Here is a 15,314-nt window from a genome sequence, read left to right on the forward strand (position 1 = left end):
CCTTCCCTTGAGATAAATCTGCAAATATCTCGGAAACGAAGCGAGCTATGGCAAAATGTTAAGAGACCTTTTTTGTAGAGAATTATGTTTCCTACAATTTATGTTCTACGATATTTTTTGATCAGAAGCGTAGTTTTCGAGATATATCGAGATATTTAAAAGTTCCGAAGCCGCACCAACATAATAGAGATACAGAAACAGCGTGGCCCCTTTCTTTGGGATAACTCTGCACTATTGCGAGCCGCAAATGCCACTTCCAGCTTAGCTGTGCAGAAGAAGAACAACAAGAAGAAGAAATATCTCGAAATATGTCCGTCAGGCCCCTTCCCTTGAGATAAATCTGCAAATATCTCGGAAACGAAGCGAGCTACGGCAAAATGTTCAGAGACCTTTTTTGTAGAAAATTAGGTTTCCTACTTTTTATGTTCTATGATATTTTTTGATCAGATGCGTAGTTCTCGAGATATATCAAGATATTTAAAAGTTCCGAAGCCGCACCAACATAATAGAGATACAGAAACACCGTGGCCCCTTTCTTTGCGATAACTCTGCACTATTGCGAGCTGCAAATGCCACTTCCAGCTTAGCTGTGCAGGAGAAGAACAACAAGAAGAAGAAATATCTCGAAATATGTCCGTCAGGCCCCTTCCCTTGAGATAAATCGGCAAGTATCTCGGAAACGAAGCGAGCTATGGCAAAATGTTAAGAGACGTTTTCTGTAGAGAATTAAGTTTTCTACTTTTTATGTTCCATGATATTTTTTGATCAGATGCGTAGTTCTCGAGATATATCAAGATATTTAAAAGTTCCGAAGCCGCACCAACATAATAGAGATACAGAAACACCGTGGCCCCTTTCTTTGAGATAACTCTCCACTATTGCGAGCTGCAAATGCCACTTCCAGCTTAGCTGTGCAGAAGAAGAACAACAAGAAGAAGAAATATCTCGAAATATGTCCGTCAGGCCCCTTCCCTTGAGATAAATCTGCAAATATCTCGGAAACGAAGCGAGCTATGGCAAAATGTTAAGAGACCTTTTCTGTAGAGAATTAAGTTTTCTACTTTTTATGTTCCATGATATTTTTTGATCAGATGCGTAGTTCTCGAGATATATCAAGATATTTAAAAGTCCTGAAGCTGCACCAACTTAATAGAGATACAGAAACACCGTGGCCCCTTTCTTTGAGATAACTCTGCACTAGTGCGAGCCGCAAATGCCACTTCCAGCTTAGCTGTGCAGAAGAAGAACAACAAGAAGAAGAAATATCTGGAAATATGTCCGTTAGGCCCCTTCCCTTGAGATAAATCTGCAAATATCTCGGAAACGAAGCGAGCTATGGCAAAATGTTAAGAGACCTTTTTTGTAGAGAATTATGTTTCCTACTTTTTATGTTCTATGATATTTTTTGATCAGACGCGTAGTTCTCGAGATATATCAAGATATTTAAAAGTTCCGAAGCCGCACCAACATAATAGAGATACAGAAACACCGTGGCCCCTTTCTTTGAGATACCTCTGCACTATTGCGAGCTGCAAATGCCACTTCCAGCTTAGCTGCGCAGAAGAAGAACAACAAGAAGAAGAAATATCTCGAAATATGTCCGTCAGGCCCCTTCCCTTGAGATATATCTGCAAATATCTCGGAAACGAAGCGAGCTATGGCAAAATGTTGAGAGACCTTTTTTGTAGAGAATTAAGTTTCCTACTTTTTATGTTCTATGATATTTTTTGATCGGATGCGTAGTTCTCGAGATATATCAAGATATTTAAAAGTTCCGAAGCCGCACCAACATAATAGAGATACAGAAACACCGTGGCCCCTTTCTTTGAGATAACTCTGCACTATTGCGCGCTGCAAATGCCACTTCCAGCTTAGCTGTGCAGAAGAAGAACAACAAGAAGAAGAAATATCTCGAAATATGTCCGTCAGGCCCCTTCCCTTGAGATAAATATGCAAATATCTCGGAAACGAAGCGAGATATGGCAAAATGTTACGAGACCTGTTTTGTAGAGAATTAAGTTTCCTACTTTTTATGTTCTATGATATTTTTTGATCAGATGCGTTGTTCTCGAGATATTTCAAGATATTTAAAAGTTCCGAAGCCGCACCAACATAATAGAGATACAGAAACACCGTGGCCCCTTTCTTTGAGATAACTCTGCACTATTGCGAGCTGCAAATGCCACTTCCAGCTTAGCTGTGCAGAAGAAGAACAACAAGAAGAAGAAATATCTCGAAATATGTCCGTCAGGCCCCTTCCCTTGAGATAAATCTGCAAATATCTCGGAAACGAAGCGAGCTATTGCAAAATGTTAAGAGACCTTTTTTGTAGAGAATTAAGTTTCCTACTTTTTATGTTCTATGATATTTTTTGATCAGATGCGTAGTTCTCGAGATATATCCAGATATTTGAAAGCTCCGAAGCGGCACCAACATAATAGAGATACAGAAACACCGTGGCCCCTTTCTTTGAGGTAACTCTGCACTATTGCGAGCTGCAAATGCCACTTCCAGCTTAGCTGTGCAGAAGAAGAACAACAAGAAGAATAAATATCTCGAAATATGTCCATCAGGACCCTTCCCTTGAGATAAATCTGCAAATATCTCGGAAACGAAGCGAGCTATGGCAAAATGTTAAGAGACCTTTTTTGTAGAGAATTATGTTTCCTACAATTTATGTTCTACGATATTTTTTGATCAGAAGCGTAGTTTTCGAGATATATCGAGATATTTAAAAGTTCCGAAGCCGCACCAACATAATAGAGATACAGAAACAGCGTGGCCCCTTTCTTTGGGATAACTCTGCACTATTGCGAGCCGCAAATGCCACTTCCAGCTTAGCTGTGCAGAAGAAGAACAACAAGAAGAAGAAATATCTCGAAATATGTCCGTCAGGCCCCTTCCCTTGAGATAAATCTGCAAATATCTCGGAAACGAAGCGAGCTACGGCAAAATGTTCAGAGACCTTTTTTGTAGAAAATTAGGTTTCCTACTTTTTATGTTCTATGATATTTTTTGATCAGATGCGTAGTTCTCGAGATATATCAAGATATTTAAAAGTTCCGAAGCCGCACCAACATAATAGAGATACAGAAACACCGTGGCCCCTTTCTTTGCGATAACTCTGCACTATTGCGAGCTGCAAATGCCACTTCCAGCTTAGCTGTGCAGGAGAAGAACAACAAGAAGAAGAAATATCTCGAAATATGTCCGTCAGGCCCCTTCCCTTGAGATAAATCGGCAAGTATCTCGGAAACGAAGCGAGCTATGGCAAAATGTTAAGAGACCTTTTCTGTAGAGAATTAAGTTTTCTACTTTTTATGTTCCATGATATTTTTTGATCAGATGCGTAGTTCTCGAGATATATCAAGATATTTAAAAGTTCCGAAGCCGCACCAACATAATAGAGATACAGAAACACCGTGGCCCCTTTCTTTGAGATAACTCTCCACTATTGCGAGCTGCAAATGCCACTTCCAGCTTAGCTGTGCAGAAGAAGAACAACAAGAAGAAGAAATATCTCGAAATATGTCCGTCAGGCCCCTTCCCTTGAGATAAATCTGCAAATATCTCGGAAACGAAGCGAGCTATGGCAAAATGTTAAGAGACCTTTTCTGTAGAGAATTAAGTTTTCTACTTTTTATGTTCCATGATATTTTTTGATCAGATGCGTAGTTCTCGAGATATATCAAGATATTTAAAAGTCCTGAAGCTGCACCAACTTAATAGAGATACAGAAACACCGTGGCCCCTTTCTCTGAGATAACTCTGCACTAGTGCGAGCCGCAAATGCCACTTCCAGCTTAGCTGTGCAGAAGAAGAACAACAAGAAGAAGAAATATCTGGAAATATGTCCGTTAGGCCCCTTCCCTTGAGATAAATCTGCAAATATCTCGGAAACGAAGCGAGCTATGGCAAAATGTTAAGAGACCTTTTTTGTAGAGAATTATGTTTCCTACTTTTTATGTTCTATGATATTTTTTGATCAGACGCGTAGTTCTCGAGATATATCAAGATATTTAAAAGTTCCGAAGCCGCACCAACATAATAGAGATACAGAAACACCGTGGCCCCTTTCTTTGAGATACCTCTGCACTATTGCGAGCTGCAAATGCCACTTCCAGCTTAGCTGCGCAGAAGAAGAACAACAAGAAGAAGAAATATCTCGAAATATGTCCGTCAGGCCCCTTCCCTTGAGATATATCTGCAAATATCTCGGAAACGAAGCGAGCTATGGCAAAATGTTGAGAGACCTTTTTTGTAGAGAATTAAGTTTCCTACTTTTTATGTTCTATGATATTTTTTGATCGGATGCGTAGTTCTCGAGATATATCAAGATATTTAAAAGTTCCGAAGCCGCACCAACATAATAGAGATACAGAAACACCGTGGCCCCTTTCTTTGAGATAACTCTGCACTATTGCGCGCTGCAAATGCCACTTCCAGCTTAGCTGTGCAGAAGAAGAACAACAAGAAGAAGAAATATCTCGAAATATGCCCGTCAGGCCCCTTCCATTGAGATAAATCTGCAAATATCTCGGAAACGAAGCGAGCTATGGCAAAATGTTAAGAGACCTTTTTTGTAGAGAATTAAGTTTCCTACTTTTTATGTTCTATGATATTTTTTGATCAGATGCGTAGTTCTCGAGATATATCAAGATATTTAAAAGTTCCGAAGCCGCACCAACATAATAGAGATACAGAAACAGCGTGGCCCCTTTCTTTGGGATAACTCTGCACTATTGCGAGCCGCAAATGCCACTTCCAGCTTAGCTGTGCAGAAGAAGAACAACAAGAAGAAGAAATATCTCGAAATATGTCCGTCAGGCCCCTTCCCTTGAGATAAATCGGCAAGTATCTCGGAAACGAAGCGAGCTATGGCAAAATGTTAAGAGACCTTTTCTGTAGAGAATTAAGTTTTCTACTTTTTATGTTCCATGATATTTTTTGATCAGATGCGTAGTTCTCGAGATATATCAAGATATTTAAAAGTTCCGAAGCCGCACCAACATAATAGAGATACAGAAACACCGTGGCCCCTTTCTTTGAGATAACTCTCCACTATTGCGAGCTGCAAATGCCACTTCCAGCTTAGCTGTGCAGAAGAAGAACAACAAGAAGAAGAAATATCTCGAAATATGTCCGTCAGGCCCCTTCCCTTGAGATAAATCTGCAAATATCTCGGAAACGAAGCGAGCTATGGCAAAATGTTAAGAGACCTTTTCTGTAGAGAATTAAGTTTTCTACTTTTTATGTTCCATGATATTTTTTGATCAGATGCGTAGTTCTCGAGATATATCAAGATATTTAAAAGTTCCGAAGCCGCACCAACATAATAGAGATACAGAAACACCGTGGCCCCTTTCTTTGAGATAACTCTGCACTACTGCGAGCTGCAAATGCCACTTCCAGCTTAGCTGTGCAGAAGAAGAACAACAAGAAGAAGAAATATCTCGAAATATGTCCGTCAGGCCCCTTCCCTTGAGATAAATCTGCAAACATCTCGGAAACCAAGCGAGCTATGGCAAAATGTTAAGAGACCTTATTTGTAGAGAATTAAGTTTCCTACTTTTTATGTTCTACGATATTTTTTGATCAGATGCGTAGTTCTCGAGATATATCAAGATATTTAAAAGTTCCGAAGCCGCACCAACATAATAGAGATACAGAAACACCGTGGCCCCTTTCTTTGAGATAACTCTGCACTATTGCGAACTGCAAATGCCACTTCCAGCTTAGCTGTGCAGAAGAAGAACAACAAGAAGAAGAAATATCTCGAAATATGTCCATCAGGACCCTTCCCTTGAGATAAATCTGCAAATATCTCGGAAACGAAGCGAGCTATGGCAAAATGTTAAGAGACCTTTTTTGTAGAGAATTATGTTTCCTACAATTTATGTTCTATGATATTTTTTGATCAGAAGCGTAGTTTTCGAGATATATCGAGATATTTAAAAGTTCCGAAGCCGCACCAACATAATAGAGATACAGAAACAGCGTGGCCCCTTTCTTTGGGATAACTCTACACTATTGCGAGCTGGAAATGCCACTTCCAGTTTAGCTGTGCAGAAGAAGAAGAACAAGAAGAAGAAATATCTCGAAATATGTCCGTCAGGACCCCTCCCTTGAGATAAATCTGCAAATATCTCGGAAATGAAGCGAGCTATTGCAAAACGTTAAGAGACCTTTTTTGTAGAGAATTAGGTTTCCTACTTTTTATGTTCTATGATATTTTTTGATCAGATGCGTAGTTCTCGAGATATATCAAGATATTTAAAAGCTCCGAAGCTGCACCAACATAATAGAGGTACAGAAACACCGTGGCCCCTTTCTTTGAGATACCTCTGCACTATTGCGAGCTGCAAATGCCACTTCCAGCTTAGCTGCGCAGAAGAAGAACAACAAGAAGAAGAAATATCTCGAAATATGTCCGTCAGGCCCCTTCCCTTGAGATATATCTGCAAATATCTCGGAAACGAAGCGAGCTATGGCAAAATGTTGAGAGACCTTTTTTGTAGAGAATTAAGTTTCCTACTTTTTATGTTCTATGATATTTTTTGATCGGATGCGTAGTTCTCGAGATATATCAAGATATTTAAAAGTTCCGAAGCCGCACCAACATAATAGAGATACAGAAACACCGTGGCCCCTTTCTTTGAGATAACTCTGCACTATTGCGCGCTGCAAATGCCACTTCCAGCTTAGCTGTGCAGAAGAAGAACAACAAGAAGAAGAAATATCTCGAAATATGCCCGTCAGGCCCCTTCCATTGAGATAAATCTGCAAATATCTCGGAAACGAAGCGAGCTATGGCAAAATGTTAAGAGACCTTTTTTGTAGAGAATTAAGTTTCCTACTTTTTATGTTCTATGATATTTTTTGATCAGATGCGTAGTTCTCGAGATATATCAAGATATTTAAAAGTTCCGAAGCCGCACCAACATAATAGAGATACAGAAACAGCGTGGCCCCTTTCTTTGGGATAACTCTGCACTATTGCGAGCCGCAAATGCCACTTCCAGCTTAGCTGTGCAGAAGAAGAACAACAAGAAGAAGAAATATCTCGAAATATGTCCGTCAGGCCCCTTCCCTTGAGATAAATCGGCAAGTATCTCGGAAACGAAGCGAGCTATGGCAAAATGTTAAGAGACCTTTTCTGTAGAGAATTAAGTTTTCTACTTTTTATGTTCCATGACATTTTTTGATCAGATGCGTAGTTCTCGAGATATATCAAGATATTTAAAAGTTCCGAAGCCGCACCAACATAATAGAGATACAGAAACACCGTGGCCCCTTTCTTTGAGATAACTCTCCACTATTGCGAGCTGCAAATGCCACTTCCAGCTTAGCTGTGCAGAAGAAGAACAACAAGAAGAAGAAATATCTCGAAATATGTCCGTCAGGCCCCTTCCCTTGAGATAAATCTGCAAATATCTCGGAAACGAAGCGAGCTATGGCAAAATGTTAAGAGACCTTTTCTGTAGAGAATTAAGTTTTCTACTTTTTATGTTCCATGATATTTTTTGATCAGATGCGTAGTTCTCGAGATATATCAAGATATTTAAAAGTTCCGAAGCCGCACCAACATAATAGAGATACAGAAACACCGTGGCCCCTTTCTTTGAGATAACTCTGCACTACTGCGAGCTGCAAATGCCACTTCCAGCTTAGCTGTGCAGAAGAAGAACAACAAGAAGAAGAAATATCTCGAAATATGTCCGTCAGGCCCCTTCCCTTGAGATAAATCTGCAAACATCTCGGAAACCAAGCGAGCTATGGCAAAATGTTAAGAGACCTTATTTGTAGAGAATTAAGTTTCCTACTTTTTATGTTCTACGATATTTTTTGATCAGATGCGTAGTTCTCGAGATATATCAAGATATTTAAAAGTTCCGAAGCCGCACCAACATAATAGAGATACAGAAACACCGTGGCCCCTTTCTTTGAGATAACTCTGCACTATTGCGAACTGCAAATGCCACTTCCAGCTTAGCTGTGCAGAAGAAGAACAACAAGAAGAAGAAATATCTCGAAATATGTCCATCAGGACCCTTCCCTTGAGATAAATCTGCAAATATCTCGGAAACGAAGCGAGCTATGGCAAAATGTTAAGAGACCTTTTTTGTAGAGAATTATGTTTCCTACAATTTATGTTCTATGATATTTTTTGATCAGAAGCGTAGTTTTCGAGATATATCGAGATATTTAAAAGTTCCGAAGCCGCACCAACATAATAGAGATACAGAAACAGCGTGGCCCCTTTCTTTGGGATAACTCTACACTATTGCGAGCTGGAAATGCCACTTCCAGTTTAGCTGTGCAGAAGAAGAAGAACAAGAAGAAGAAATATCTCGAAATATGTCCGTCAGGCCCCTTCCCTTGAGATAAATCTGCAAATATCTCGGAAACGAAGCGAGCTATGCCAAAATGTTAAGAGACCTTATTTGTAGAGAATTAAGTTTCCTACTTTTTATGTTCTATGATATTTTTTGATCAGATGCGTAGTTCTCGGGATATATCGAGATATTTAAAAGTTCCGAAGCCGCACCAACATAATAGAGATACAGAAACACCGTGGCCCCTTTCTTTGAGATAACTCTGCACAATTGCGAGCTGCAAATGCCACTTCCAGCTTAGCTGTGCAGAAGAAGAACAACAAGAAGAAGAAATATCTCGAAATATGTCCGTCAGGCCCCTTCCCTTGAGATAAATCGGCAAGTATCTCGGAAACGAAGCGAGCTATGGCAAAATGTTAAGAGACCTTTTCTGTAGAGAATTAAGTTTTCTACTTTTTATGTTCCATGATATTTTTTGATCAGATGCGTAGTTCTCGAGATATATCAAGATATTTAAAAGTTCCGAAGCCGCACCAACATAATAGAGATACAGAAACACCGTGGCCCCTTTCTTTGAGATAACTCTCCACTATTGCGAGCTGCAAATGCCACTTCCAGCTTAGCTGTGCAGAAGAAGAACAACAAGAAGAAGAAATATCTCGAAATATGTCCGTCAGGCCCCTTCCCTTGAGATAAATCTGCAAATATCTCGGAAACGAAGCGAGCTATGGCAAAATGTTAAGAGACCTTTTCTGTAGAGAATTAAGTGTTCTACTTTTTATGTTCCATGATATTTTTTGATCAGATGCGTAGTTCTCGAGATATATCAAGATGTTTAAAAGTCCTGAAGCTGCACCAACTTAATAGAGATACAGAAACACCGTGGCCACTTTCTTTGAGATAACTCTGCACTAGTGCGAGCCGCAAATGCCACTTCCAGCTTAGCTGTGCAGAAGAAGAACAACAAGAAGAAGAAATATCTGGAAATATGTCCGTTAGGCCCCTTCCCTTGAGATAAATCTGCAAATATCTCGGAAACGAAGCGAGCTATGGCAATATGTTAAGAGACCTTTTTTGTAGAGAATTATGTTTCCTACTTTTTATGTTCTATGATATTTTTTGATCAGACGCGTAGTTCTCGAGATATATCAAGATATTTAAAAGTTCCGAAGCCGCACCAACATAATAGAGATACAGAAACACCGTGGCCCCTTTCTTTGAGATATCTCTGCACTATTGCGAGCTGCAAATGCCACTTCCAGCTTAGCTGCGCAGAAGAAGAACAACAAGAAGAAGAAATATCTCGAAATATGTCCGTCAGGCCCCTTCCCTTGAGATAAATCTGCAAATATCTCGGAAACGAAGCGAGCTATGGCAAAATGTTAAGAGACCTTTTTTGTAGAGAATTATGTTTCCTACTTTTTATGTTCTATGATATTTTTTGATCCGACGCGTAGTTCTCGAGATATATCAAGATATTTAAAAGTTCCGAAGCCGCACCAACATAATAGAGATACAGAAACACCGTGGCCCCTTTCTTTGAGATAACTCTGCACTATTGCGAGCTGAAAATGCCACTTCCAGCTTAGCTGTGCAGAGGAAGAACAACAAGAAGAAGAAATATCTCGAAATATGTCCGTCAGGCCAGTTCCTTTGAGCTGAATCTGCAAATATCTCGGAAACGAAGCGAGCTATGGCAAAATGTTAAGAGACGTTTTTTGTAGAGAATTATGTTTCCTACAATTTATGTTCTATGATATTTTTTGATCAGAAGCGTAGTTTTCGAGATATATCGAGATATTTAAAAGTTCCGAAGCCGCACCAACATAATAGAGATACAGAAACACCGTGGCCCCTTTCTTTGAGATAACTCTGCACTAGTGCGAGCCGCAAATGCCACTTCCAGCTTAGCTGTGCAGAAGAAGAACAACAAGAAGAAGAAATATCTCGAAATATGTCCGTCAGGCCAGTTCCTTTGAGCTGAATCTGCAAATATCTCGGAAACGAAGCGAGCTATGGCAAAATGTTAAGAGACGTTTTTTGTAGAGAATTATGTTTCCTACAATTTATGTTCTATGATATTTTTTGATCAGAAGCGTAGCTTTCGAGATATATCGAGATATTTAAAAGTTCCGAAGCCGCACCAACATAATAGAGATACAGAAACACCGTGGCCCCTTTCTTTGAGATAACTCTGCACTAGTGCGAGCCGCAAATGCCACTTCCAGCTTAGCTGTGCAGAAGAAGAACAACAAGAAGAAGAAATATCTCGAAATATGTCCGTCAGGCCCCTTCCCTTGAAATATATCTGCAAATATCTCGGAAACGAAGCGAGCTATGGCAAAATGTTAAGAAACCGTTTTTGTAGAGAATTAAGTTTCCTACTTTTTATGTTCTATGATATTTTTTGATCGGACGCGTAGTTCTCGAGATATATCAAGATATTTAAAAGTTCCGAAGCCGCACCAACATAATAGAGATACAGAAACACCGTGGCCCCTTTCGTTGAGATAACTCTGCACTAGTGCGAGCCGCAAATGCCACTTCCAGCTTAACTGTGCAGAAGAAGAACAACAAGAAGAAGAAATATCTCGAAATATGTCCGTCAGGCCCCTTCCCTTGAGATAAATCTGCAAATATCTCGGAAACGAAGCGAGCTATGGCAAAATGTTAAGAGACCTTTTTTGTAGAGAATTAAGTTTCCTACTTTTTATGTTCTATGATATTTTTTGATCAGATGCGTAGTTCTCGAGATATATCAAGATATTTAAAAGTTCCGAAGCCGCACCAACATAATAGCGATACAGAAACACCGTGGCCCCTTTCTTTGAGATAACTCTGCACTATTGCGAGCAGCAAATGCCACTTCCAGCTTAGCTGTGCAGAGGAAGAACAACAAGAAGAAGAAATATCTCGAAATATGTCCGTCAGGCCAGTTCCTTTGAGTTGAATCTGCAAATATCTCGGAAACGAAGCGAGCTATGGCAAAATGTTAAGAGACGTTTTTTGTAGAGAATTATGTTTCCTACAATTTATGTTCTATGATATTTTTTGATCAGAAGCGTAGTTCTCGAGATATATCAAGATATTTAAAAGTTCCGAAACCGCACCAACATAATAGAGATACAGAAACACCGTGGCCCCTTTCTTTGAGATAACTCTGCACTAGTGCGAGCCGCAAATGCCACTTCCAGCTTAGCTGTGCAGAAAAAGAACAACAAGAAGAAGAAATATCTCGAAGTATGTCCGTTAGGCCCCTTCCCTTGAGATAAATCTGCAAATATCTCGGAAACGAAGCGAGCTATGGCAAAATGTTAAGAGACCTTTTTTGTAGAGAATTAAGTTTCCTACTTTTTATGTTCTATGATATTTTTTGATCAGATGCGTAGTTCTCGAGATATATCAAGATATTTAAAAGTTCCGAAGCCGCACCAACATAATAGAGATACAGAAACACCGTGGCCCCTTTCTTTGAGATAACTCTGCACTATTGCGAGCTGGAAATGCCACTTCCAGTTTAGCTGTGCAGAAGAAGAACAACAAGAAGAAGAAATATCTCGAAATATGTCCGTCAGGCCCCTTCCCTTGAGATAAATCTGCAAATATCTCGGAAACGAAGCGAGCTATGGCAAAATGTTGAGAGACCTTTTTTGTAGAGAATTAAGTTTCCTACTTTTTATGTTCTATGATATTTTTTGATCGGATGCGTAGTTCTCGAGATATATCAAGATATTTAAAAGTTCCGAAGCCGCACCAACATAATAGAGATACAGAAACACCGTGGCCCCTTTCTTTGAGATAACTCTGCACTACTGCGAGCTGCAAATGCCACTTCCAGCTTAGCTGTGCAGAAGAAGAACAACAAGAAGAAGAAATATCTCGAAATATGTCCGTCAGGCCCCTTCCCTTGAGATAAATCTGCAAACATCTCGGAAACCAAGCGAGCTATGGCAAAATGTTAAGAGACATTATTTGTAGAGAATTAAGTTTCCTACTTTTTATGTTCTACGATATTTTTTGATCAGATGCGTAGTTCTCGAGATATATCAAGATATTTAAAAGTTCCGAAGCCGCACCAACATAATAGAGATACAGAAACACCGTGGCCCCTTTCTTTGAGATAACTCTGCACTATTGCGAACTGCAAATGCCACTTCCAGCTTAGCTGTGCAGAAGAAGAACAACAAGAAGAAGAAATATCTCGAAATATGTCCATCAGGACCCTTCCCTTGAGATAAATCTGCAAATATCTCGGAAACCAAGCGAGCTATGGCAAAATGTTAAGAGACCTTTTTTGTAGAGAATTATGTTTCCTACAATTTATCTTCTATGATATTTTTTGATCAGAAGCGTAGTTTTCGAGATATATCGAGATATTTAAAAGTTCCGAAGCCGCACCAACATAATAGAGATACAGAAACAGCGTGGCCCCTTTCTTTGGGATAACTCTACACTATTGCGAGCTGGAAATGCCACTTCCAGTTTAGCTGTGCAGAAGAAGAAGAACAAGAAGAAGAAATATCTCGAAATATGTCCGTCAGGACCCCTCCCTTGAGATAAATCTGCAAATATCTCGGAAATGAAGCGAGCTATTGCAAAACGTTAAGAGACCTTTTTTGTAGAGAATTATGTTTCCTACTTTTTATGTTCTATGATATTTTTTGATCAGACGCGTAGTTCTCGAGATATATCAAGATATTTAAAAGTTCCGAAGCCGCACCAACATAATAGAGATACAGAAACACCGTGGCCCCTTTCTTTGAGATATCTCTGCACTATTGCGAGCTGCAAATGCCACTTCCAGCTTAGCTGCGCAGAAGAAGAACAACAAGAAGAAGAAATATCTCGAAATATGTCCGTCAGGCCCCTTCCCTTGAGATAAATCTGCAAATATCTCGGAAACGAAGCGAGCTATGGCAAAATGTTAAGAGACCTTTTTTGTAAAGAATTATGTTTCCTACTTTTTATGTTCTATGATATTTTTTGATCCGACGCGTAGTTCTCGAGATATACCAAGATATTTAAAAGTTCCGAAGCCGCACCAACATAATAGAGATACAGAAACACCGTGGCCCCTTTCTTTGAGATAACTCTGCACTATTGCGAGCTGCAAATGCCACTTCCAGCTTAGCTGTGCAGAAGAAGGACAACAAGAAGAAGAAATATCTCGAAATATGTCCGTCAGGCCCCTTCCCTTGAGATAAATCTGCAAATATCTCGGAAACGAAGAGAGCTATGGCAAAATGTTAAGCGACCTTTTTTGTAGAGAATTAAGTTTCCTACTTTTTATGTTCTATGATATTTTTTGATCAGATGCGTAGTTCTCGAGATATACCAAGATATTTAAAAGTTCCGAAGCCGCACCAACATAATAGAGATACAGAAACACCGTGGCCCCTTTCTTTGAGATAACTCTGCACTATTGCGAGCTGAAAATGCCACTTCCAGCTTAGCTGTGCAGAGGAAGAACAACAAGAAGAAGAAATATCTCGAAATATGTCCGTCAGGCCAGTTCCTTTGAGCTGAATCTGCAAATATCTCGGAAACGAAGCGAGCTATGGCAAAATGTTAAGAGACGTTTTTTGTAGAGAATTATGTTTCCTACAATTTATGTTCTATGATATTTTTTGATCAGAAGCGTAGTTTTCGAGATATATCGAGATATTTAAAAGTTCCGAAGCCGCACCAACATAATAGAGATACAGAAACACCGTGGCCCCTTTCTTTGAGATAACTCTGCACTAGTGCGAGCCGCAAATGCCACTTCCAGCTTAGCTGTGCAGAAGAAGAACAACAAGAAGAAGAAATATCTCGAAATATGTCCGTCAGGCCAGTTCCTTTGAGCTGAATCTGCAAATATCTCGGAAACGAAGCGAGCTATGGCAAAATGTTAAGAGACGTTTTTTGTAGAGAATTATGTTTCCTACAATTTATGTTCTATGATATTTTTTGATCAGAAGCGTAGTTCTCGAGATATATCAAGATATTTAAAAGTTCCGAAACCGCACCAACATAATAGAGATACAGAAACACCGTGGCCCCTTTCTTTGAGATAACTCTGCACTAGTGCGAGCCACAAATGCCACTTCCAGCTTAGCTGTGCAGAAAAAGGACAACAAGAAGAAGAAATATCTCGAAGTATGTCCGTTAGGCCCCTTCCCTTGAGATAAATCTGCAAATATCTCGGAAACGAAGCGAGCTATGGCAAAATGTTAAGAGACCTTTTTTGTAGAGAATTAAGTTTCCTACTTTTTATGTTCTATGATATTTTTTGATCAGATGCGTAGTTCTCGAGATATATCAAGATATTTAAAAGTTCCGAAGCCGCACCAACATAATAGAGATACAGAAACACCGTGGCCCCTTTCTTTGAGATAACTCTGCACTATTGCGAGCTGGAAATGCCACTTCCAGTTTAGCTGTGCAGAAGAAGAACAACAAGAAGAAGAAATATCTCGGAATATGTTCGTTAGGCCCCTTCCCTTGAGATAAATCTGCAAATATCTCGGAAACGAAGCGAGCTATGGCAAAATCTTAAGAGACCTTTTTTGTAGAGAATTATGTTTCCTACAATTTAGGTTCTATGATATTTTTTGATCAGAAGCGTAGTTTTCGAGATATATCGAGATATTTAAAAGTTCCGAAGCCGCACCAACATAATAGAGATACAGAAACACCGTGGCCCCTTTCATTGAGATAACTCTGCACTAGTGCGAGCCGCAAATGCCACTTCCAGCTTAGCTGTGCAGAAGAAGAACAACAAGAAGAAGAAATATCTCGAAATATGTCCGTCAGGCCCCTTCCCTTGAGATAAATCTGCAAATATCTCGGAAACGAAGAGAGCTATGGCAAAATCTTAAGAGACCTTTTTGGTAGAGAATTAAGTTTCCTACTTTTCATGTTCTATGATATTTTTTGATCAGATGCGTAGTTCTCGAGATATATCAAGATATTTAAAAGTTCCGAAGCCGCACCAAC

This window comes from Osmia lignaria, unplaced genomic scaffold (genome assembly GCF_051020975.1).
Source record: "Osmia lignaria lignaria isolate PbOS001 unplaced genomic scaffold, iyOsmLign1 scaffold0002, whole genome shotgun sequence".
Lineage (NCBI taxonomy): Eukaryota > Metazoa > Arthropoda > Insecta > Hymenoptera > Megachilidae > Osmia > Osmia lignaria.